The sequence below is a fragment of the Chiloscyllium plagiosum genome, unplaced genomic scaffold, assembly GCF_037043375.1.
Source record: "Chiloscyllium plagiosum isolate Xiang-an unplaced genomic scaffold, Cpla_swu_hap1 HiC_scaffold_10, whole genome shotgun sequence".
Taxonomy (NCBI): Eukaryota; Metazoa; Chordata; class Chondrichthyes; order Orectolobiformes; family Hemiscylliidae; genus Chiloscyllium; species Chiloscyllium plagiosum.
Window position 1 is genome coordinate 22,896,796 of NW_028270148.1, and position 23,460 is coordinate 22,920,255.

Sequence of the window (23,460 nt, forward strand, 5' to 3'; positions counted from 1 at the left end):
AGGGGATACTCAGGAAACCTGAAGACCGACTTAGATGAACAGCAGCTATTAAAAGTTGGAGAATCAGTGATTCTAGCAGAAAACGATGATACCTGATGCATACTGTTACATGTGGAGGAATGGTCATATTCAACTTAACAAGGAAATTAGAGGAATAGGGGATGAAGAAGATATTAGTTTTAGCAAATAATTGGGAAAACATTTAAGTCCAGAACCTAAAAGTGATATATAATATGCTTGCAAGACTGGATTTACTAAGCTAATTGCTGGAAGCTAAATGAGACACCAACTGCAGTCATAGGAACACCTAAGGCATGCATCAGGAATAGAAATCAATATGAAAACTATAGCTGTGGTACAGGCAAAGCATGTTCCCTTGGAACTTAATAAGAAGAAAGAGACAACTCACAACAGTTTAAACTAATTTTGTCTTGAATATTGCTAAAAATAAACAGATCACTGCAGGCACTGACCATTTTATCTCAAAGGAAAGCATATTTTGGTATGTTTCTGAACAAGAAGGCAAACCAATAAATATATTGAGGGACACTGGAACGGGTCAGTAACTGATGCTGTTGATCATTCTATTTGTCTTCCTGAGAACTTGTCTCAGGTCTTTGACATTCCACTAAAATAGTCATACGTCCAGGGCCTTAGATGAACACCTCATCAAACAGATTGCACCTCTACCAGTACAGCATAACCTTATTGCTGCACTGGAACATCAGGTTTGATGTGTGTGCTCAAGTCCTAGGCTGTGAAATGAACCTAGAACCACAAGCTTGAATACTATCTACTGAGCCACAGTGGACACACAGTTGATGCTGTGCTGTAAAGTTCTATGTTTTATGTTAGGAAAAAATGGGCAGCACAGTGGCTTAGTGGTTCACAGCGCTAGGGACCTGGGTTCAATGCCAGCCTCAGGCGACTGTCTGTGTGGAGTTTGCGCGTTCTTCCTGTATCTGCATGGGATTCCTCCAGGTGCTTCGGTTTCCTCCCACAGTCCGAAGATGTGCAGGTTAGGTCAATTGGCCACGCTAAATTGCCCGTAGTGATGTATAGGTTAGGTGCATTAGTCAGGGGCAAATATAGAGTATGGGAATGGGTCTGGGTGGGTTACTGTTCGGAGGGTTGGTGTGGACTTGTTGGACCAAAGGGCCTGTTCCCAAACCGTAGGGATTCTGGTTCTAATTCTAATTTCTCAGGGTCACAGTACAGGAGAGCCTCTTGCTAGCTAGTGTTTATAGAGTCATACAGCACAGAAACAGAACTTTAGATCCAACCAGTCCATGCCGAACATAATCTCAAACTAAACCAAAACCTTTCCTATTCAAACTTATCCAAATGTATTTTAAACACTGTAATTGTATCCACATCAACCATTTCCTCAGGAAGTTCATTCCACACGCAAACCATTCTCTGTGTAAAAAAATTGCCCCTCATGTCTTTTTTAAACATCTCTCATCTTAAAAATGTGCCCCCAATATTGAATTTCCACATCCTAGGAAAAGACAACTTTCATTAACTCTATCTATACCCCCCCCCTCATTGTTTTATAAACTTCTATAAGGTCACCTCTCAATCTCCTAAGCTCCAGAGAAAAGGTTTCAGCCTATCCAACCTCTTTTAATAACTCAAACCTTCCATACCCAGCAACATCTTGGTAAATCTTTTCTGAACCCTCTCCAGCTTGATAACAGGGCAACCAGAACTGGACACAGTATTCCAGAAGAGGCCTCACCAATGTCCTGTACAACCTCAACATGAATTCCCAACTTCTCTACTGAGCAATGAATGCAAGTGTGCCAAATGCTTTTTGATAAGACAATCCAAGTGCCCGACAAGAGTTGCACAGCTGGAGGAGGTTCTTTGTATAAATTCGGTGGGGTTGGACTAATATCTCTTCATGTCCTGGATTGAAAGACTTCAGCCAAATACATTCCACACCTCTGCCAACCTTGAGGTCATAAGAAGTATCAAATGAATCTTTGACAGGGTGCATCACATAATGGCACCAAACTAAAGTGTGAAGGTGAGAAACACCAGGCATGTAGACACTGCAAGTGGTTTTGATTAAAATTATTGTTGGAGATTGCTGGAAAATTGTAATAAAATTGTAATTACCATCCCGACCTGGTATGCCTGGCACATGAGTCAAATGCAATTGGTTTATTAATTTCTTTACAATGATTTGGAGAGAAAAAATGAGCTGCATATCCAATATTAATAGAGTCCCCAAGCAGCAAAACAAAAATTTAAAAATCTAACAAAACTGCTTCCTATCCGCTGTTATTCCTACTGAGCTGGAGGAATATTCAACTGCAAAGTATGGATGGATGCTTTCATAAAATTTCTCCAGTTACCTATGAATGCAGTTTACTGGATTTCTTTGATAACACCAACTGATACCAACATTAACCTGGTGACAAAACATGTATATTCTTTATCTTTGATGTTGCAAGACATGGTATAACAAACAACTCTTTGAAAAAAAGGGAAAGCAATCAAAATTGTAAGTCTTAGAACTGTGGTGCAAATTTTGTCATTGCAATTGATGCTGGGCAATCGATGAATAGTAAATTGTAATGTCTTAAAATGCAAGGCCAGGTGCCAAATCTAAAATCTAAGTCCAAATGCTACAAATTGGATCAAAATCCAAGTAGTCTGAAAAAACCTGAATTCCGTCCAATATTGTAGTCAGATCCAATTAGAATCAGCTGTATTTTTTTCCCTTGTAAGTTCATATATAGGAAAATATCAAGCAAAAGCAGCAGCTGGCATAATACCTGGGTAACTTATTGGCACCTATAGGCACTGTACAGGATTACCTGGAGATTGACCACTCCACTTGTAGATCTCCACTAAATCAGTAAGAGATTAACAAACAGCACAGTGGCCTGGAACATCACTGGTATGTGACAGTAATACAGTAGCTCATGCATAATATGAGAGGCATATTGTACTGAATGGAGACAGAGGAGCAACCTTCTCAGAATTGGAAGCATTCCTTATTTAGTTATAGACTGGACTGGTGTTGCCAAAAAAGGTTCTCATGCAACGATCACATCTTACAGAGCATATTCCAAAGTTCAGTTAGCAAAGCGAGTCCATGATGTAGTTATCACACAGATTAAGTAAGCAAATTGTGGTGGTTAATAAGTCTTTGTATTTCCTACAGATAATACTGCAGTCTAGAAATAATGTTCACATTATTAATGGTCAAGGGTTTAGCATTCATTCATCAGACATTCCTTTGTGTAGCTATTTTAACTCATTTAAAACAAAGAGGATAATGTCTACATTAAAATTGTGAACAAAGGAATGCCATACAATAACAGTTTGAGTTTATACAGAGTCCTTAATATAGTTAAATGACCCAAGGAGTTTCACAGGAGTGTTTTGAAAGAAAATGTGAGATTAAGCCACATAAGGAGATATTGGGGCAGTGATAAATGTTTGGTCAAAGAGGTAAGTATAATAGAGTGTTATAGACAGGAGAAAGAGATAAATTGAATTGTTTTGTTTCCAACCTTTGTCTGTAAGTAGGTTTATTCTTGTTTGTTCTTATTTATTTTCCCTTTTGAAAGAAGCTGTGGTGTGATCCCAACTCCCCAACCAAACTGAGTCCAATTTTAAAATGGCTTGCAGACGTTAAAGCAGAAGTACGGTTTATTCATGCATTCAACCCAAGGGAACAATTGTCACAACACACACATGTACACAAATACGTAAGGAAAAAAGGGGGGAAAAAAAAGTTTAAAATGATGAATTACTTAAAAATCAAAGATGTAGACATTAATTAATTTGTTTTATGTCTGATTCCAGAAAGGTGATGTCCAATGAGGTTTTGTTTTGTTGGAATGTGAATGCAGACAGGTGTAGTTGACTGAAGGCAGGATTCTGTGACACTTTTTAACAGCGTTTGAAGAAATCACAACATGAGGTTGATCCACTTTTTAGATCAATATAAGATTCATCTTAGAAACAAGGTTTCACAGAGATTGAGTCTTGAGGCAGTCTTAGTTCAGCCTAGAGTCTGGCTTGTTGAGCTGGTCTTACATTCTTAGCAGCTTGATGTTAACAATAACTAGATTCTTGCCAGACTGAAACAATGTTGTCTTGGGATTACAGCTAACTTCTGCAAAGGCCAGGAAAAGGTTTTTGGCTTTTGACTCTTCCTAACTGAGTCAGTTTTCAATTTAACAATTGAATCCCATCCCTTTAGGCAAAGGTTCAGTATTCATTTCAGAAGGTAAATGTGGCTATTAGCACATCCACACTTATAATTAGAATAAGTGCTATGCCAAGGCCCACTGTTCATTGCATGAGACAAATGATGATCCATTAGTGCCACTTCAGACATGATAGGTTTCAATAGCACTCCTTTGTTCTGGTTCTGGTGGGGAGACAAAGTCAGCTATTTCTTTGGGCAATTTGACTGAAATGCCTACATGATGGTCTAAACTCTGTCCTATTTATAATTTGCCAAAAATTGCATCATCTGATCAGAGGTGGCCATAACTTTGTCCAACAAAGTTCATTTAAAAACTAAACAAATAGGTGTAATGTTTAAAATAATTTATGGTTTCTCTTTATGTTAGGAACAGCTTAAAGGAGGAAAGGGAGGTAAAGAAATGGAGGAGTTTAAGTAGGGAATTCCAACATTTGGTTCCTAGGCAGTTGAAGATTGCTACCCTGTCCCAAATATATTCGAATTGGAATATTCATACCTTCAACTTCAAAAATGTCATAAATCTCACACATTTCATTGCATTATCAATGGTAGAAAGATTAATATGGTGGATAATCAAGAGAATTGGAGGAACCTTAAAATCACATAAGTCTTCAGAACTGACGGAGGTTATAGATAGGAGCACAAATCATTTTTGAGGGTTTTTTTGAGCATTATTTGAGATGGGAAGATGGGGACAGGAACACTTTTGAAAGCAAGGATGCGAATGTTAAAGCAAGGCGTTGTTTATCCTGAATCAATGAGCATGGAGTCATTGGTGAACAACACAGCTGCAAAATAGTTTGGGTGACCTGAAATTTATAGAATGTAGAATGTGGGAGACCAACCAGGAGTGCATAATCAGTTATAAATAGCTCAAACAGTAATTCCCAGATGAATGCATGAGGTGAAAAAGGCACTGGGGCCAAACAAAATTCTGAGGGAACACTTACAAGCAAGTGGATGAGATTAAGGAGAACTTTGATGGTGAGTATGTGACAATTTTAAATTGAATGCATTGGGGACAGGGCAGAAAATGTCTTAAGTAAAAGGCGGGAGTGCATCAATTTTATATAATGTTAACCTGGTGACTCACATAATAAAATGGATCAGCAATTCTGACTATCTTTGAGTTGGGTGGTGAACCAAGCAGTTGTGAGTTTCAAGAAAATGTGCATCATTTGACACTGCACGGTTTACCATGTAATGGGATGATAGTCTGGCCAGGATAGTTCAGTGTTGACTCCATTCATAATAGATAAAATTTCTAATGTGGACTTGCTGGTTGTTGCAGACTAGGCGAACAATGGCTGGACCTGAAACCAAAGTACACAACTGGCATCAAAAAACAATTAGAACAATGCAGCAACAAGAATCAGGTTGAAATTTTATTGCTGGAACAGCACAGCAGGTCAGGCAGCATCCAGGGAACAGGAGATTCGACGTTTCGGGCACAGGCCCTTCTTCAGGAATGAGCAGAGAGTGTTCAGCAGGAGAAGATAAAAGGTAGGGAGGAGGGACTTGGAGGAGGGGCGTTGGAAATGTGATAGGTGGAAAGAGGTCAAGGTGAGGGTGATAGGTCGGAGTAGGATGGAGGCGGAGAGGTCAAGAAGAAGACTGCAGGTCAGGAAGGCGGTGCCGGGCTGGAGGGATTCGGCTGAGACAAGGTGGGGGGAGGGGGGATGAAGAAACTGGTGAAGTCCAAGTTCATCCCCTGTGGTTGGAGGGTTCCCAGTCGGAAGATAAGACGCTCCTCCTCCGACCGTCGCGTTGTTGTGGTTTGGCGGTGGATGAGTCCATGACCTGCATATCCTCGGTGGAGTGGAAGGGGGAGTTGAAATGCTGTGCTACAGGGTGGTTGGGTTGGTTCGTCCGGGTGGCCCAGAGGTGCTCTCTGAATCGCTCCGCAAGTAGGCGGCCTGTCTCCCCAATATAGAGGAGGCCACACCGGCTGCAGCGGATGCAGTAGATGATGTGGGTGGAGGTGCAGATGAATCTGTGGCGGATATGGAAGTTTCCTTTGGGGCCTTGGAGAGAAGTGAGGGGGGAGGTGTGGGCGCAAGTGTTGCACCTCCTACGGTTGCAAGGGAAGGTGCCGGGAGTGGAGGTTGGGTCGGTGGGGGGTGTGGATCTGACAAGGGAGTCGCAGAGGGAGTGGTCTCTACGGAAAGCTGATAGGGGAGGGGAGGGAAATATATCCTTGGTGCTGGGGTCTGTTTGGAGGTGGCGGAAGTGACGGCGGATGATGCGCTGTACATGGAGATTGGTGGGGTGGTAGGTGAGGACCAGTGGGGTTCTGTCCTGGTGGCGGTTGGAGGGGCGGGGCTCAAGGGCGGAGGAGCGGGAAGTGGAGGAGATGCGGTGGAGGGCACCGTCGACCACGTCGGGGGGGAAATTGCGGTCCTTGAAGAAGGAGGCCATCTGTGTTGTACGTATTTTGAACTGGTCCTCCTGGGAGCAGATGCGGCGGAGACGAAGGAATTGGGAGAATGGGATGGCGTTTTTACAGGGGGCGGGGTGGGAGGAGGTGTAGTCCAGGTAGCTGTGGGAGTCGGTTGGTTTGTAGTAGATGTCCGTGTTGATTCGGTCGCCTGAGATAGAAACAGAAAGGTCTAGGAAGAGGAGGGAGGAGTCCGAGACTGTCCAGGTGAATTTGAGGTCGGGGTGGAAGGTGTTAGTGTAGTGGATGAACTGTTCAACCTCCTCGTGGGAGCACGAGGTAGCGCCGATACAGTCATCAATGTAGCGAAGGAAAAGATGGGGGGTGGGGCCAGTGTAGTTGCGGAAGATGGATTGTTCCACATACCCTACGAAGAGGCAGGCATAGCTGGGGCCCATGCGGGTGCCCATGGCTACTCCTTTTGTTTGGAGAAAGTGGGAGGATTGGAAAGAAAAGTTGTTCAGGGTGAGGACCAGTTCGGTCAGTCGAAGGAGGGTATCGGTGGAAGGGTACTGGGTGGTACGGCGGGAAAGGAAGAAGCGGAGTGCTTTGAGTCCTTCGTGATGGGGGATGGAGGTGTACAGGGACTGGATGTCCATGGTGAAGATGAGGCGTTGGGGACCGGGGAAGCGGAAATCCTGGAGGAGGTGGAGGGCGTGGGTGGTGTCACCAACGTAGGTGGGGAGTTCTTGGACTAATGGAGACAGGACCGTGTCGAGGTATGCCGAGATGAGTTCGGTTGGGCAGGAGCAGGCTGAGACGATGGGTCGTCCGGGGCAGTCAGGTTTGTGGATTTTGGGCAGGAGGTAGAAACGGGCGGTGCGGGGTTGTGGGACTATGAGGTTGGAGGCGGTGGATGGGAGGTCCCCTGAGGTGATGAGGTTATGGATGGTCTGGGAGATGATGGTTTGGTGGTGGGGTCATGGTCAAGGGGACGGTAGGAGGAGGTATCTGCGAGCTGGCGTTTGGCCTCAGCGGTGTAAAGGTCAGTGCGCCAAACTACTACTGCGCCTCCCTTGTCAGCTGGTTTGATGGTGAGGTTGGGGTTGGAACGGAGGGAGTGGAGGGCTGCGCGTTCCGAGGGTGAGAGGTTGGAGTGGGTGGGAGGGGTGTGGAAGTTCAGGTAGCGGTTAATACCGCGGCGGCAGTTGGCTATGAAGAGGTCGAGGGCGGGTAGGAGGCCAGCACGGGGTGTCCAGGTGGACGGGGTGTGTTGGAGGTGGGAGAAGGGGTCGTCAGAGGGTGGGCGAGAGTCTTGATTGAAGAAGAAGGCACGGAGGCGAAGGCGGCAGAAGAATTGTTCGATGTCACTCCGTGTATCACACCCCTCCACCGCATCTCCTCCACTTCCCGCTCCTCCGCCCTTGAGCTCCGCCCCTCCAACCGCCACCAGGACAGAACCCCACTGGTCCTCACCTACCACCCCACCAATCTCCATGTACAGCGCATCATCCGCCGTCACTTCCGCCACCTCCAAACAGACCCCAGCACCAAGGATATATTTCCCTCCCCTCCCCTATCAGCTTTCCGTAGAGACCACTCACTCCGCGACTCCCTTGTCAGATCCACACCCCCCACCGACCCAACCTCCACTCCCGGCACCTTCCCTTGCAACCGTAGGAGGTGCAACACTTGCGCCCACACCTCCCCCCTCACTTCTCTCCAAGGCCCCAAAGGAAACTTCCATATCCGCCACAGATTCACCTGCACCTCCACCCACATCATCTACTGCATCCGCTGCAGCCGGTGTGGCCTCCTCTATATTGGGGAGACAGGCCGCCTACTTGCGGAGCGATTCAGAGAGCACCTCTGGGCCACCCGGACGAACCATCCCAACCACCCTGTAGCACAGCATTTCAACTCCCTCTCCCACTCCACCGAGGATATGCAGGTCATTGGACTCATCCACCGCCAAACCACAACAACGCGACAGTCGGAGGAGGAGCGTCTTATCTTCCGACTGGGAACCCTCCAACCACAGGGGATGAACTTGGACTTCACCAGTTTCTTCATCCCCCCCCTCCCCCCACCTTGTCTCAGCCGAATCCCTCCAGCCCGGCACCGCCTTCCTGACCTGCAGTCTTCTTCTTGACCTCTCCGCCTCCATCCTACTCCGACCTATCACCCTCACCTTGACCTCTTTCCACCTATCACATTTCCAACGCCCCTCCTCCAAGTCCCTCCTCCCTACCTTTTATCTTCTCCTGCTGAACACTCTCTGCTCATTCCTGAAGAAGGGCCTGTGCCCGAAACGTCGAATCTCCTGTTCCCTGGATGCTGCCTGACCTGCTGTGCTGTTCCAGCAATAAAGTTTCAACTTTGATCTCCAGCATCTGCAGACCTCACTTTCTCCAGCAACAAGAATCAGTCAATCTGTAATGACCATTCATTGCATCAGTGGAGTTTTTGGTGTCATCGATGTGGACTGGATTTTGTGTTCACTGCTGAGGTAATGTTGTAGTTGTGGTGAAAACAGAGTTGAGCTCTAAAGGGTCATTAATACTCAAACCCCGTGGAAATCTTCCATTTCTCACTGTGCTGTTACAGTCGGAGATTAGGTAAGCAGCAAGCTTTGATTGCCTGACACTGTGTGACAGCAACTGAACATCAAAGTGTTTTATTTTCTGCATTCCACTACTTTATTTGTATTGACCTTAACTTCAATTGGTTTAGTGTGAGCTTGATTACTTAACACAAAGTGTTGGTTTAAAGAACAGGAATTCACTCTGGGTCAGACTTAGCTCCAAGAGTAGGTTAAATGGAGGGGGATTGGAGGGGGGCGTGGTAAGGGGATGGACAAGGCTCATTAGCATTCAGTTAGTGAGATACAGACAAAGAGAAAGAGTTCCACCACTGCTCACCTACTCTGAATCTCTGCAACAGCCTGTCGGCCAAGATGTTCTTGAGGGGCTGAACAATCTTTGGGGAGGGGTAGGGTACGGAAAATGAGAAATGGAATCCCAGGAGCCCATGCTGGTTTTGCTCTTACTCCTCATACACCTTACCCCCATTCCCCAAAATAATTGAAGTGAAATTTACCTGCTGGAGCTGGACACCCACAGGTTAGAGGTCATACACCACTAAATGCCATCCTTAAATGGCAGTGGGTATTGTGTACATCATGAAATCCTCAATTTAAACATTAAAAGGGCTCAGGTGGACATATTTATAAAGCCTTAGATGAGAGAGACTGTAAGGATTGGCAATATGGCTGCAGTGGGAATGGGTCATTCCCTTTTTTGATGGAAATTATTTTTGCTAAATTTCAATAAATGTGAGACCATAAAATTTCAACTTTTAATCTTTGTTCACTTCACGATTACTTGGATATTATGTGTTTTGCATCATTGACAATATTTGGCACCTTTCCCATTGTGGCTGTGCTGTCACAAACCCTTTGTGATCTACTTTTAGACCCCTAGAAGTTTCTGTTCCCCAAAAGGAAAACCAGAATGAGGAAAGTCATGATTCGGAGATGCCGGTGTTGGACTGGGGTGTACAAAGTTAAAAATCACACAACACCAGGTTATAGTCCAACAGGTTTAATTGAAAGCATTAGTCTTCGGCACGCCAAAAGCTAATGATTCCAAATAGACCTGTTGGACTATAACCTGGTATTGTGTGATTTTTAAGAATGAGAAAATTTTAGGGGAACAAGCTTAAGCTGGCACGTTTTTCTTGATATCCCATTTTTCTGTTATTTTATTTTTTGAACATGAGCTGCTGGAGCCAATCTCAGAGCCTTAAGATATACACGATGGTGCCTACATCTGACCCCTTAGTAATCAGCCATCACGAAGCACGCTGTTTGGATCCTTTTCTGTCATTGTAATGGAATAAGAAAACTGGAATTCAAGAGCTTTGATCCCCCATCTCCTGATTTGGCACTCGGACTGCAATAGAGCCATATTCGGAGCATTTCCAGCATTCTGAGGAGTCTGACCCTTGTGCACAAATTAGGAGGCCTCTGGGCTTCTGAAAATTCAATTAAAAAGTAAGCCTGGCAGCATTTGAAAAACAAAAAGACTAACAGGTGCACAGCGTGATGTATTATAAAACATTATTCTGTCTGGTCTGTGTTGGGGAAAAAGCGTCCAGCATAGTAAAACTGTTTAAGCAGTGCAGTCTGTTCCAATATTACCAGAGTTTAACAAAGGACATGGTTTAAAGCCTGAAATTTCCACTCCACAAGTTTAACTGCAGCGTAGTTGCAATGGAAGCCCTGAATAAACAAGATCTTCACTACAACACCTGATTATATGAGGAATCAATATGCTCCCGTTGCGGGAGTGGGGGATGGTGTGTATAGAGAGAGAGAGAGAGTGTGTGTATGTGTCTGTCCCTCCATCCATCCCACCAAACGTCCCATTAAAGCACCACTCTGCCAGAATGACCACACCAGTATGAGTGCATCAGCAATATTTACAAGAGAGTACCCCACTCTGTATGGCAATGCTGGAGTGAAGGAGCAGAAATTCTCATAACATCCATCCTGAAACTTACTGCATATCAGATTCATTTTTGAAAAATTTCATCTTTACCCATTATACATTTTCAAACATACAGCTGGTGAGGTGTATCTGGAACTGCTGTCCTTCACTATCCACCACGAGAACAGGATAGAATCACAGAAAGTTACAGTACAGGAGGCCTTTCGATCCATTGTGTCTGTACTGGCTCCTGAAAGAGCTACCTACCTAGTCTCATTCTCCAGCCCTATCTCCACAGCCCTCTCAATTCATCATTTTCAAATATATATCCAGCTGTCTTTTGAAGCCTCTCATGGAATCTACCTCTCCCAGACAGTGCATCCCAAATCCTAACAACTTTCTGACTAAAGAAGTTTCTTCTCATTTCACTCTGAGCTCTTGCCAACAATCTAGTTAATGACATACCAATAGTGGAAACAAAATATCCTTCTTTGAATTGTCAAAATTGTTCATAATTTTGAACACCTCAGTGAGGTCATCTCTTAATCTTCTCTGCTCAAAGAGAAGAAGCCCAATTGCTGTAATCTTTCTTTGTATCTAAAATCCCTTATTCCTGGTATCTTTCTAATAAATCTGCTTTGCACCGTCTCCAGGGCTTTAGTATCCTTCCTCAAGGAAGGTGCCCAGGGTGGAATACAATACTCCAAATGTGGTCTGATCAACGATTTGACATATAAACCTATAACTTCATGGAAAAAGTAATTTTCCAACAGTCTGCACAGTATCCCATTACAATTGTTGCATATAGTTTTTTAGATTAGATTAGATTACTTACAGTGTGGAAACAGGCCCTTCGGCCCAACAAGCCCACACCGCCCCGCCGAAGCGCAACCCACCCATACCCCTAACCTAACACTACGGGCAATTTAGCATGGCCAATTCACCTAACCTGCACATCTTTGGACTGTGGGAGGAAACCGGAGCACCCGGAGGAAACCCACGCAGACACGGGGAGAACGTGCAAACTCCACACAGTCAGTCTCCACACAGTTCTCTATTTTATCTTCAAATAGAGAACCCACATTATTGTTTTACCTGTTATTCATTGTGTAATGGTTTTTCAGCTACATTGTTGCATATAACAGCTAGGAATTAAAGCTCTGCATGACAATTTTGGTCAAAAACATCAGCACTACTCTACATGACAGGCATGCGCTGAATTAGGGTCAGGGGTAGTCTTAGCTGGGGCTTTCTCCGGTCTCAATAGCTTGCAGAATTCATTCAAATAGAGTTTGTTTTCCTTGCAGATTGAAGAGTGATTATTCAAACAACACAGGACTCATGAGCAAATCATTACAACTCTTCTTGCACAATCAGTACATTTATAATAAGAAGAATGCAACATGATCCATCTCCTGATTTAACATTTGGAGGTTCTGCTCACCTTCCTTAACCTGAGGGATGGATCAGGATACCCACAGCGATCAATTAAATGAGAATGGAAAGAAAAATTACTGGTAATGGAAGAATGCAAAAAAACCTTAGCAGATCAGCCAGCACCTAACTTAAAATAAATGTCTTGACTGTCTAAAACATTAACCTTCCACTTTCATAAGTCAATTCACCTGCCTTAACTTCGCTTGAATCAAAACTGAAAAGATAAGAGGCTGATTACCAATGGGATTGGACTCAGGAGGAATTATGTTTATGTAAAGTCAATTGAAAAATAAATCATGACTGGTGGGTCCCAGCTCAACAAACCGCAGTTTCTGCCTATTAATACTTAATAAGGTACTTGGTAATTATATGCGTCTTGCACCATGTATCGATCATTAATATTCTTCACACTGTCAGAGAGAGAGATACTTTCTTAATTATCAATGTGGCCAATCAGTGGAGAGGTTTGGAGTCACAGTGAGGCAAATTCGCAGAATTATTCAACCCCTCAGGTGTGAAACCTAACCACTCAACCGAAATTAGTTTGGTTTCATGTACTTTAAATATGAACACGGAAATATTATTAATGTACCTCTGAATCTAACTGAAGATTCAGGGATTGAGATTTAAGGAAACTTCCAGGAGATAGAGGTCCGCGCAAGAAGCTGGGGTATATTTAAATAGAACGGGAATGTGGATACATGTAACAGGAATCCATTCACCTAACAGAGGCCTGCTCACCTTCCAATATCCATATAGGCCTTTGATGCCCAATCATGGAACAATGGCCCACTTGCCTCCAGAGTATTTGCCTGTTTCAAACAATTTGAACAACATTATCACACTTGGCATTGCGTTATTTGATATTCACAGAATGCTAAGAAATCATAGAATCCCTGCAATGTGGAAATAGGTAATTTGGCCCCTCAAGTCCACAGCGCTCCTCTGAAGAGCATCCCACACAGACCCACCTCCCTACCCTATCCCTGCATTTCTCATGGAAAATCCATCTAGCCTGCTCATCCCTGGACATTACGGGCAATTTAACATTGCCAATCCATGGAACCTGCACAACTTTGGACGGTGGGAAGAAACCAGAGCACCAGGAGGAAATCCACGCACACACAAAGAAGGTGCAAACTTCTCACAGATGTCTAAGGGTTGAATCGAACCTGGGTCCATGACTCTGTGAGGCAGCAGTGGTAACCACTGAGCCATCGTGCTGCCCTAGGTTCTGCGCAAACACACAATTCATGCCTAGAATCACCTCTTGATTTAGAGATGCCGGTGTTGGACCTGATAAAGGAGGGGTGCTCCAAAAGCTAGTGCTTCCAATTATACCTGTTGGAATATAGCCTGGTGTTGGGTGACTTTTAACTTAGAATCCCCTCATGAGCTTTTTAAATGAATTATTGTGCTTATTAGAATGGATGACGTTGGTTTTTTGTTACTGAAACCTTCCCTGGTTCCAGGTATTTGGTTGTCAAATTTGGCTCCAGGAGCCCTCTCATCAGCTTGTGCAGGCCTCAATGGAAATGCTTTGAGGTAACATTTAATTGGCATACTTGGCACTGTTGGGCACATCTTCACAGTTAGCTCACCCAAGTGATGAGACTCATTCTTGGGACGCAGGTTTCATTATCGGAGAGATTTAGGGATGGCAGCATGGGGAGCTGAGCAGGCTGCAGGATGGTGGTGGGTGGAGCTGGTCATTATTTTTCTGGAGTCAGAGGAATATTTGCTTGACCCATCTTATTGGACCAAGGAGGTAACACAGATATTTAAACAATGGCAATGAAACTAATGTAATTAATTTGGATTTTCAAAAGGCCTTTGATAAGATGTCCATTATAATTTCATGAATTAGGTCAGATATTATGAAATCCTGTTTCAAGTGGAAGAATGGATTTCTAGACAGAGTGTAGTTGTTCAAAGTAGCAGAATTTGGGAATTGGTGTTTCCCAAGGATCACAATTTGCATGAACAATTGGACTTTGGGATCAAAACAATTTCTAAATTTAAATAGGAGACTAAATTGGTCGGGGGGGGTGTGATTGAGTGGAGAAGTCAATAGTGAGGACAACTATAACAAATTCTAGGCAAATATTATTAAAACTTGCTGATGGACAAATAATTATCAAATGAAGCGCACCACAGATGTGAGGTGGAATATTTTGGGAGGTAGAATAGGGAGGTTCCTTATTATTTGGAAAGAACAAGTCAAATTGAAGTAGAGAAACATAGGGATCTCATACACAAATACACCAATCATTAAACATTGTGTTACATGTCCATAAATCATTAAAAAAAACTTCAAACCAGGACTAGGCTTTCTTTCTAGAGGGATAGATTTGAAAAAGAGATATCGTCGTAAGTTGGTTATTATCTTTGCTTTTGAGCCAGAAACTCTGGGCTTCAGTTCCACATGAGGACAGTATGACCAAAGGAAGAGGCATTAAAAACAAGGACAAACAGATTGTGATATCAACTTGCAAATCCTTCTAACAAACATCAATGGCAGGCAGAGAAGGGACCACCTGATGAAGGAGCAGCACTTCGAAAGCTAGTGCTCCCAATTAAACCTGTCAGGCTATAACCTGGTGTTGTGTGATTTTTAACTTTGTACACACCAGTCCATCACCGGCATCTCCAAATCATTGTGGAGAGATTCTTATCCATGTGCTGGAAAGAACGGTGGAACCTCTACCATCATTATCCACAGCTTCAGACAACAGCATGCATGTAAAAATGCATTGTTTTATTAAAATATGGAACTCTTGAGTGATCTATAACCCATTTTACAATCATAATAAAAATATACTAACAATACTCAGCCTCTATAAGTGGTTGTAATACTAGGAACGTGCATGGACTAAAAATGGATTTGAAGTAAATGGTTGCTCTGATCACTTGATCACTCAACCTCATGAGACCGTCAGAGTACAGGGATCAGCCTGAGTGGAAATTATAAATGGGCACTGAAACTCAGATCTGCAACCTACTCCATATGGTGAAAGTTTATCTGTGGAATATACAGCTTGGAAAAATAAATAAAAGATTCAGGAATATAAAAGTGAACTTCGCCAACAATTTGTTGTGAGCATCAAGGCAGAGACAACAAAATATTGATATGTAAATAAAAGCTGGAAAACACCTGTTCTATTTCTGTTATCAATTTAAAAGTCAATGCCCAATGAAAAGAAATGACTTGAAACAACAACACTGCAGTAAGAGCTGAAGGATATCCACAAATGTTGCCTCTGTCGAGGAATAAGGACTGCAGCTAAACTGTTAGGATTCAGATTTCACTCACAACTGAAGGAGTCTAAAAACTTTCAACTGTATTTGCCTTTGCTTTCTTGCCCATACTAAACACCTGTCCCTTTGTCTTTGTAAACTTATTTCTTGTGTTTGTGCGGCTATGTTTGATGTTGATTTTTCTTATTTTTCTTGGGTTCAATACAGAATACAACTTCACTTTCTTTTAAATATACCAAGAGGTGTTTAAAAGGATGGGGGTAAAATATCCCTCCTGACTTAGTAATGCCCTCCAGCAACCAGGAAATGATAAATAGGCTGCATCTCATGTCCAAAGAAGAGTAAGGAATCACTTAACAGAGGATGTTAAGACTAGGGCTAGGGTTGGGATGGATGCAGAGAAAATGTTTCTATTTGAGGAGAAGAGCAAGATTTTGAGATAGTTACCAAGAAATTCAATTCAGGAGAAACCTGTTTACCCAAAGTGTGGTGAGAATGTGGAACTTGCTCAGCGAATGGCTGATGCATATTTGGGAAACATAGGCAAATATATGAGGGACAAATAAATAAGGGATTATGCTGGTGGATGGGAATACATAGGAGGAGGCTTGAGTGGGGCATGAACACCTTTTCTATGCCATTTCAGGCTATCCTGTGTATTGTAAATCTCTCAGGAGCGGTTATTTTAAGGAAAAAAAAATACTTTGGCAGCTATTTCTCTATGACCTTTTTGTTCCAATTTTCAGCAGTTGCACTGTGTTTATTTGCTATCCGAATGATTATTATTGTTGTAGAATGGGAAGATCATTTGTTTTCTCTGCTTTCCCTCCTCATTCCTGAAGAAGGGCTTATGCCCGAAACATCGATTCTCCTGTTCCTTTGATGCTGCCTGACCTGCTGCGCTTTTCCAGCAACATTTTTTAAGCTTTTCTCTGCACATGCCCAGTTAAAGTATACATTCTTCACGTTGGTACCAAAGGGCATTTTCTTCAGTTGCCAAACCCTTTCCCACAGACTATGATACACGAGAGGTTATTAACTAAGCTTGAATGCAAGTACTTGCTTTTATTAGGTTCGAGTCAGTGTGTGCCATTCCTGGTAGAAATGATAAAATTAATGGCCCAGATTTCACAATCATAATTGAAATAACTCCACAGAGGCAGGTTTCCCACCACCAAGTCACCCTGTACTTACACATGGAGAGTCCTTCACACTAACCCAGCTTCCTCAGAGCCAGTTCTCAGAGGGAACAGGATCTCTGATACTGCTGTTTATATCTGTCAGCCAGGGCTCTGTTGATTGGACCGGGTTAACAGCCCTAATCAGGAAATTAATTTTAAGAGGTCAACCTTGCTGGCTGATCTCATTACAATCACTACATTCCTCCTCCTCCTCTGACACAGGACATAGGCTGTTTTTTTTAGCAGCTCCTCCTGGGGCATTTGAGCACTCGGTCAGGTTCCTCCAACTCTGCCTCTGATATGAGTGGGATGTAATGCACAATAGCTTGCCTCTTGCACCCAGAGCATCTCAGAAGGAATTGATTCTTTTCTTCAGGCGGCAAAGGCATTGTGGCAGTGACATCTGCTGTGTCCATCTCAGATTCTGAGGCACCTTCAAGGTTTGATGGAGAGGGAGAACCCACAGGTTCCTGAACAGTCGGAAAGGCAGTCAAGGAGCTCGGTATTTTTTTGCCTGCACCATTTGTGAACTTGCAGCTTTCATATGGTCCACATGCTTGTTCATGACCGTCACATCTATTCGAACTTTATACATTGCTGGATCTATATGCGTTGTGCATGCCTTTTACCTATGCAGCGTCATTCCTGCAATTCCTACACCAAACTTTGTCCCATAAAGTAAACTGTCTCTCTTGCTTAACAGAGTCTCGAGTCTAGCATTGGTGTTCCTGTTGCTTTTTCATCCTCCCCACTAAGTCCAAGTCCAAGAACCTGGTATGGAATCTTCTCCCCATTAGCAACTCTGCTGGAGCTATGCCTGTATTTGCATGAGGAATAGTTCTATAATCAAATAGGAATTGGGACAGTTCAGTATTTAGGGAAGCTGTAGGCTATTTCTTTAATGAGTGTGGTGCTGGAAAAGCACAGCAGGTCAGGCAGCATCTGAGGAGCTGGGAAATCGATCTTTCAGGCATAAGCCCTTCATCAGGATGAAGAGCTTCATTCCTGATGAAGGGCTTATGCCCGAAACATTGATTACCTTGCTCCTCGGATGCTGCCTGATCTGCTGTGCTTTTCCAACACCACACTCTTGACTCTGATCGCCAGCATCTGCAGTCCTCACTTTCTCCTGGCTGTTTCTTTAAGCCTGCCTTCAAAGTTTGGCCTGTTCTTTCTGCCAGACCATTGGATGATGGATGGCATGGAGCTGATCTTATTTCCCGAATACCATTCGACTATAGGTAATACTCAAATATCCTGCTGGTAAACCATGATCCACAATCTGTGACCAACACTTCCGAGAGCCTGTGTATTGCAAAGGATGCGTGCAGATTTTCTATCATCATCACTGGGTTTGACAAATGAACTCTATGCATGTCCAGCCATTTTCAGTGGGCGTCCTCAATGACTAAGAATCTTGAGCCCATGGAAGAATCTGTATAGTCAACGTGTAACCGAGCCCAGTGTTTATCCAACCATTCCCATGCTGGTGGCAAATTCTGACCTGGTTGGCACTGGACACTGCCCCATCAATGCAGCTCTGTCTACATCCAAACCTTGCCTCTGTATAGTTATTTCAGTGGCAACGAGTGAAAAGCATGCTCCTGAAGAAATGTATTCGCCACAGTCATCTTTCAGTTGGGATAAGTATTTCTGGCATTTTCACACTGGTACAAATAATGCTGCCCATTCTGCAAACTGGACTATTTTGATGATTCCTTCACTTTCAGCCTTTTGATTTCTGCCTCTACTTTTGCACGTAAGGCAAATGGCACTGGGTGGGCCTTGCAAAATCATGGAATTGCTTCCTGGTCAACATACAAGTTGGCCTTGGCTCCTTTGATAGTCCCTGGACCTTCCTGAAAACCTCCAGGTATCAGTATTTCACTCAGGCAGCCATTTTCCAATCAAAAAAAGTGTTGAACCAATCTTGGTGAATCTTTCTCAACCAATTTCACTTCATCAGGCTTGGGCCCCGAGTCTTTTACTACAAACAGTGGTAACTGAACAAGTTGCTTCTCATAAGAGACTAGAACTAAAGTTGTACCTTTAACCTGTAAAGTTCCCTAGTATAGGTTCTCATCTAGCTGAGATCTTGCACAAACTTCAGGGTTAGATTCCAGAGTAAATTTTGTAAAAGACTCGTTCTGTGATCACTCGTTCTGTGGCCATATAGGTATCGACCTCAATTAGAACTGGATAATCATTTAACTAGACCAGAGGTGGGGAACCTTTTCATGTTGGAAGGCTGCATTATGTTAGTTGTAATCTAATATGGCTGCATCCAAGAAACTTCAATGATATATTCTTCAAAATTCACATTATTTTGTAAAAATCTAACTACTATATACTAACTAACTAAAGAAAATGAAAAAAATGTTAATTCTAAAGATAGCTAACCTTTTAATACTTTGTTGTGACTGCTTTTTGTAGGAAACCATTTGAATATTTTGTTGCAGCATGGAGGTCTGCAGTTTTAGCTGATCTTCTAGATGGGTATGCATCATCTGTCTTGATTTTGGTTAAGTAGGAGAATGTAGATTTGCAGCAATAAGTGGGGATTATTTCGTTGAATTTTCTTTTACTCTCTGGTATTTTAAATACATTCATTTTAAGATTAAAATAAAAATAATATATGATGAAAGAAAGCATATCAATAAAAGATAAAAGATTTGTTCTGCAAAATTTGGATCCATTCAAAAGGCCACACACAATGGCTTAGAAGGCCGCATGCAGCCTTAAGGCCGCAGGTTCCCCACCCCTGAACTAGATGTTTATCGTGACTGGTTTCAATTTGAATGTTGCTAAACAATTTAACTGTTCCAAACCACTTGTACAAAGTTAAAAATCATGCAACACCAGTTTATAGTCCAACAGGTTTAATTGGAAGCACACTAGCTTTCGGAGCATCATTCCTTCATCAGGATACTGATTAAGGATGATCAGCCATGATCATATTGAATGGTGGTGCAGGCTCGAAGGGCAGAATGGTCTACTCCTGCACCTATTGTCTATTGTCTATTGTCCTTCATCACGTGGTAGTGGACAGCTCAATCCTAACACAGAATTTATAGCAAAAATTTACAGTCTGATGTAACTGAAATTATACATTGAAAAATTGATTGTCTGTTAAGCCTTTCATCTGTTAGAACACCATGACAGTTTCACTTCTTTCATGTGTAAATCACAAAACCTTTTTTTTAAAAAGTTGCATTCTCAGGTTAGCTGCTAACAATGGACAATATGTTGAAGGTGTTGGCCCCCTGTGTTCTCTGTCAATGCCATGATGTTTAGATTGATTCTAATCTAAAAAGTGAGATAACGGAGTTTTACATGAATTCATGAAGTTTTTGAGCAAAGTACAATGTAACCCTGCAAGTACAAACTCACCACACAAAATATATGTGTGCATGTGGGTCTTTGTCTGTCTGTGTGTGTCTGTCTGGGTTGGGGGTTGTGAGTTTGAGAAAGTGTATGTGTGTGTAGTGAGTGCAGAGTGTCTTAAGTCTGTGAGGGGGTGCATGTGTGAGTGTGGGAGTGTGCGTGTCTGTAAGGGCGTGTGTGGGTGTCTGTGTGCGCGTCTGTGTATATGTGTGTACAGGAGTGCCTGTGTGCACAGGTTTGAACAAGACTTCTTCTCTATGCAGGATCTCCAACCAACATTATACACCAGGTACATTGACGAAATTTTCTTCCTCTGGACCCATGACGAGGAGTCACTAATAAAACTACACAGTGACATCAACAAGTTTCATCCCACCATCAAGCTCACCATGGACTACTCTCAACTATCTGTCTCATTCTTGGACACATGCATCTCCATCAAGGATGGACACCTCAGCACCACAGACAACCTCACAACGCTACACTTCTCCAGTTTCCACCCAAAACATATTAAAACAGCCATCCCCTATGGACAAGTCCTATGCATACACCGGATCTGCTCAGATGAGGAGGAACGTGATGGACACCTGGAAGTACTCAGCGATGCCCTCACAAGAACAGGGTACAATGCCCAACTCATCGACCGCCAATTCTGACGTGCCACAACAAGGAACCGTAATGACCTCCTCAGGAGACAGACACGTGCTGCAACTGACAGGGTACCCTTCGTTGTTCAGTATTTCGCAGGAGCTGAAAACCTACGCCGTGTTCTTCGTGACCTGCAACACATTATCAATGAGGATGAGCACCTCACCAAGACCCTCCCCACACCTCCACTACTTGCCTTTAAACAACCGTCAAACCTCAAACAGATCATTGTTCGTAGCAAGCTGCCCAGTTCTCAGGACAACTCCATACAATCCTGTCTCGGTAGGCGCTACGAGACGTGTCAGAGTGTGGACATAGATACCACCATTACGCGTGGGGACATCTCCCACCGTTTACATGGCAGGCACTCATGTGACTCAACCAATGTTGTCTACCTTATACGTTGCAGGCCAGGATGCCCGGAGGCATGGTACATTGGGGAAACCGAGCAAAAGCTACGACAACGGATGAATGGGCACCACACAACAATCAACAGACAGGACTGTTCTCTCCCAGTTGGGGAACACTCCAATGGTCCAGGACATTCGACCTCGGACCTTCGGGTGACCATCCTCCAAGGTGGACTTCGGGACAGGCAGCAGCGAAAAGTGGCCGAGCAGAGGCTGATAGCTAAGTTCGGTACCCATAGGGAGGGCCTCAACTGGGACCTTGGGTTCATGTCACATTACAGGTGACCACCACTGCACTACACACACACAGATACTTCTATATACACACTCTCTCACACACACAGGCACTCCTATACACATGTACACACGGACACACATATACACAGACATGCACGCAGACACCCACACACACCCTCACAGACACACACACTCCCACACTCACACATGCACCCCCTCACAGACTTAAGACACTCTGCACTCACTACACACACACATACACTTTCTCACACTCGCAACCCCCAACCCAGACACACACACACACACACAGACAAAGACCCACATGCACACACATATTTTGTGGGGTGAGTTTGTACTTGCAGGGTTACATTGTACTTTGCTCAAAAACTTCATGAATTCATGTAAAACTCCGTTATCTCACTTTTTAGATTAGAATCAATCTAAACATCATGGCATAGACAGAGAACACAGGGGGTCAACACCTTCAACATATTGTCTAGCTATCACCATTGTTAGCAGCTAACCTGAGAATACAATGTTTTTAAAAAAAGGTTTTGTGATTTACACATGAAAGAAGTGAAACTGTCATGGTATTCTAACAGATGAAAGGCTTCACAGACAATCAATTTTTCAATGTATAATTTCAGTTACATCACACTGTAAATTTTTGCTATAAATTCTGTGTGTTAGGGTTGAGCCCTCCACTACCACCTGATGAAGGAGCATCGCTCCGAAAGCTAATGTGCTTCCAATTAAACCTGTTGGACTATATCCTGGTGTTGTGTATTTTTAACTTTGTACACCGCAGTCCAACACCGGCATCTCCAAATCAAAACCACATGTACGTGGACTTTTCAGGCAGTGTACTCTCCTGAATACCAGCGTATGAGTTCTCTTACTCAATTTAGATCTAGAAGGATGCTTTTGCTGTTTTGAGCCCAACAGCAAATACAAAGGCTTGCCAGCCTGGATCCTGAAGAAAATTTTAACCCTTTGGCCAAGGCTTGGCTTTGTTTTGGGGTTTTGCTGTGGGCTCACCTAAATTCCCACTGTTCAGGATATGTTCTGAGTGAGGCTATGCAATTACCTTCAGTCAAGTGGTGTTCTCCAAGCTCATTTGACCTAGCTAGGGTGTCCACTTCCATTGGTATACCTTGTAATTCATATACTCCTCTCGCCCCATTCACCAATGATTAAGCCAGTTCTAGTGCCTGTTTGAAGATCAGTCGGGATTCAGCTAGGAGGTGCTTTTGCATGGTTACATCACTAATGCCACAAATGCAAATGGTCTCTCAGCATCTCATTAAGGGTCAAACCTAAGTCTCATGTCTCTGCCAGTCGTCTTAACCTAGTCAAAAGCCCTGATAGGGATTCTCCTAGTTCTTGAATTGCCGTGTAAAACTGATATTATCTCAGAATTAGAGGAGGCTTGGGGTCATAATATTACTTAACTAAATCCATCAATTCTTGTAAGGTTTTAGCATTTGATGCATCAGAGAAAGTTAACCTTCTAATAACCATCAAAGCTATGGGTCCACAAGTTGTCAGGATGATTACTTATTGCTTTGCATCTGCCTCAGTGTTGCCTGGAAAAATTACAAATTCTTTCCACATAATGGGCCCAGTCTTTGATGGAAGGATTGAACAAGTTAAGCTTCCCAAATAACAGAATGATGCCAGAAATATTTACCCTAACTCAAAGATGACTGGTGCAAGCAAATATCTTCAGGAACGTGCTTTTCTCTCATTCCCACTAAAATAACCCCATAGAGGCCAGTACCCCATCACCAAATCACCTTTTATT

At 43.3% G+C, this 23,460-nt stretch overlaps 1 long non-coding RNA gene and 1 pseudogene across 1 annotated transcript in view; both read left to right on the top strand.

The window, feature by feature from the left end:
• LOC122553209 (uncharacterized) overlaps window positions 1-12,607 on the top strand; it is a 38,740-nt gene extending 26,133 nt beyond the window's left edge. Inside the window, exon 3 of the long non-coding RNA XR_015758274.1 lies at window positions 12,409-12,607. This is a non-coding gene — a long non-coding RNA (uncharacterized LOC122553209). The remainder of the gene's footprint in view (window positions 1-12,408) is intronic.
• Window positions 1-21,704, top strand: part of LOC148148921 (uncharacterized) — a 590,427-nt pseudogene extending 568,723 nt beyond the window's left edge.
• The last annotated feature ends 1,756 nt before the right edge of the window (window positions 21,705-23,460 follow it).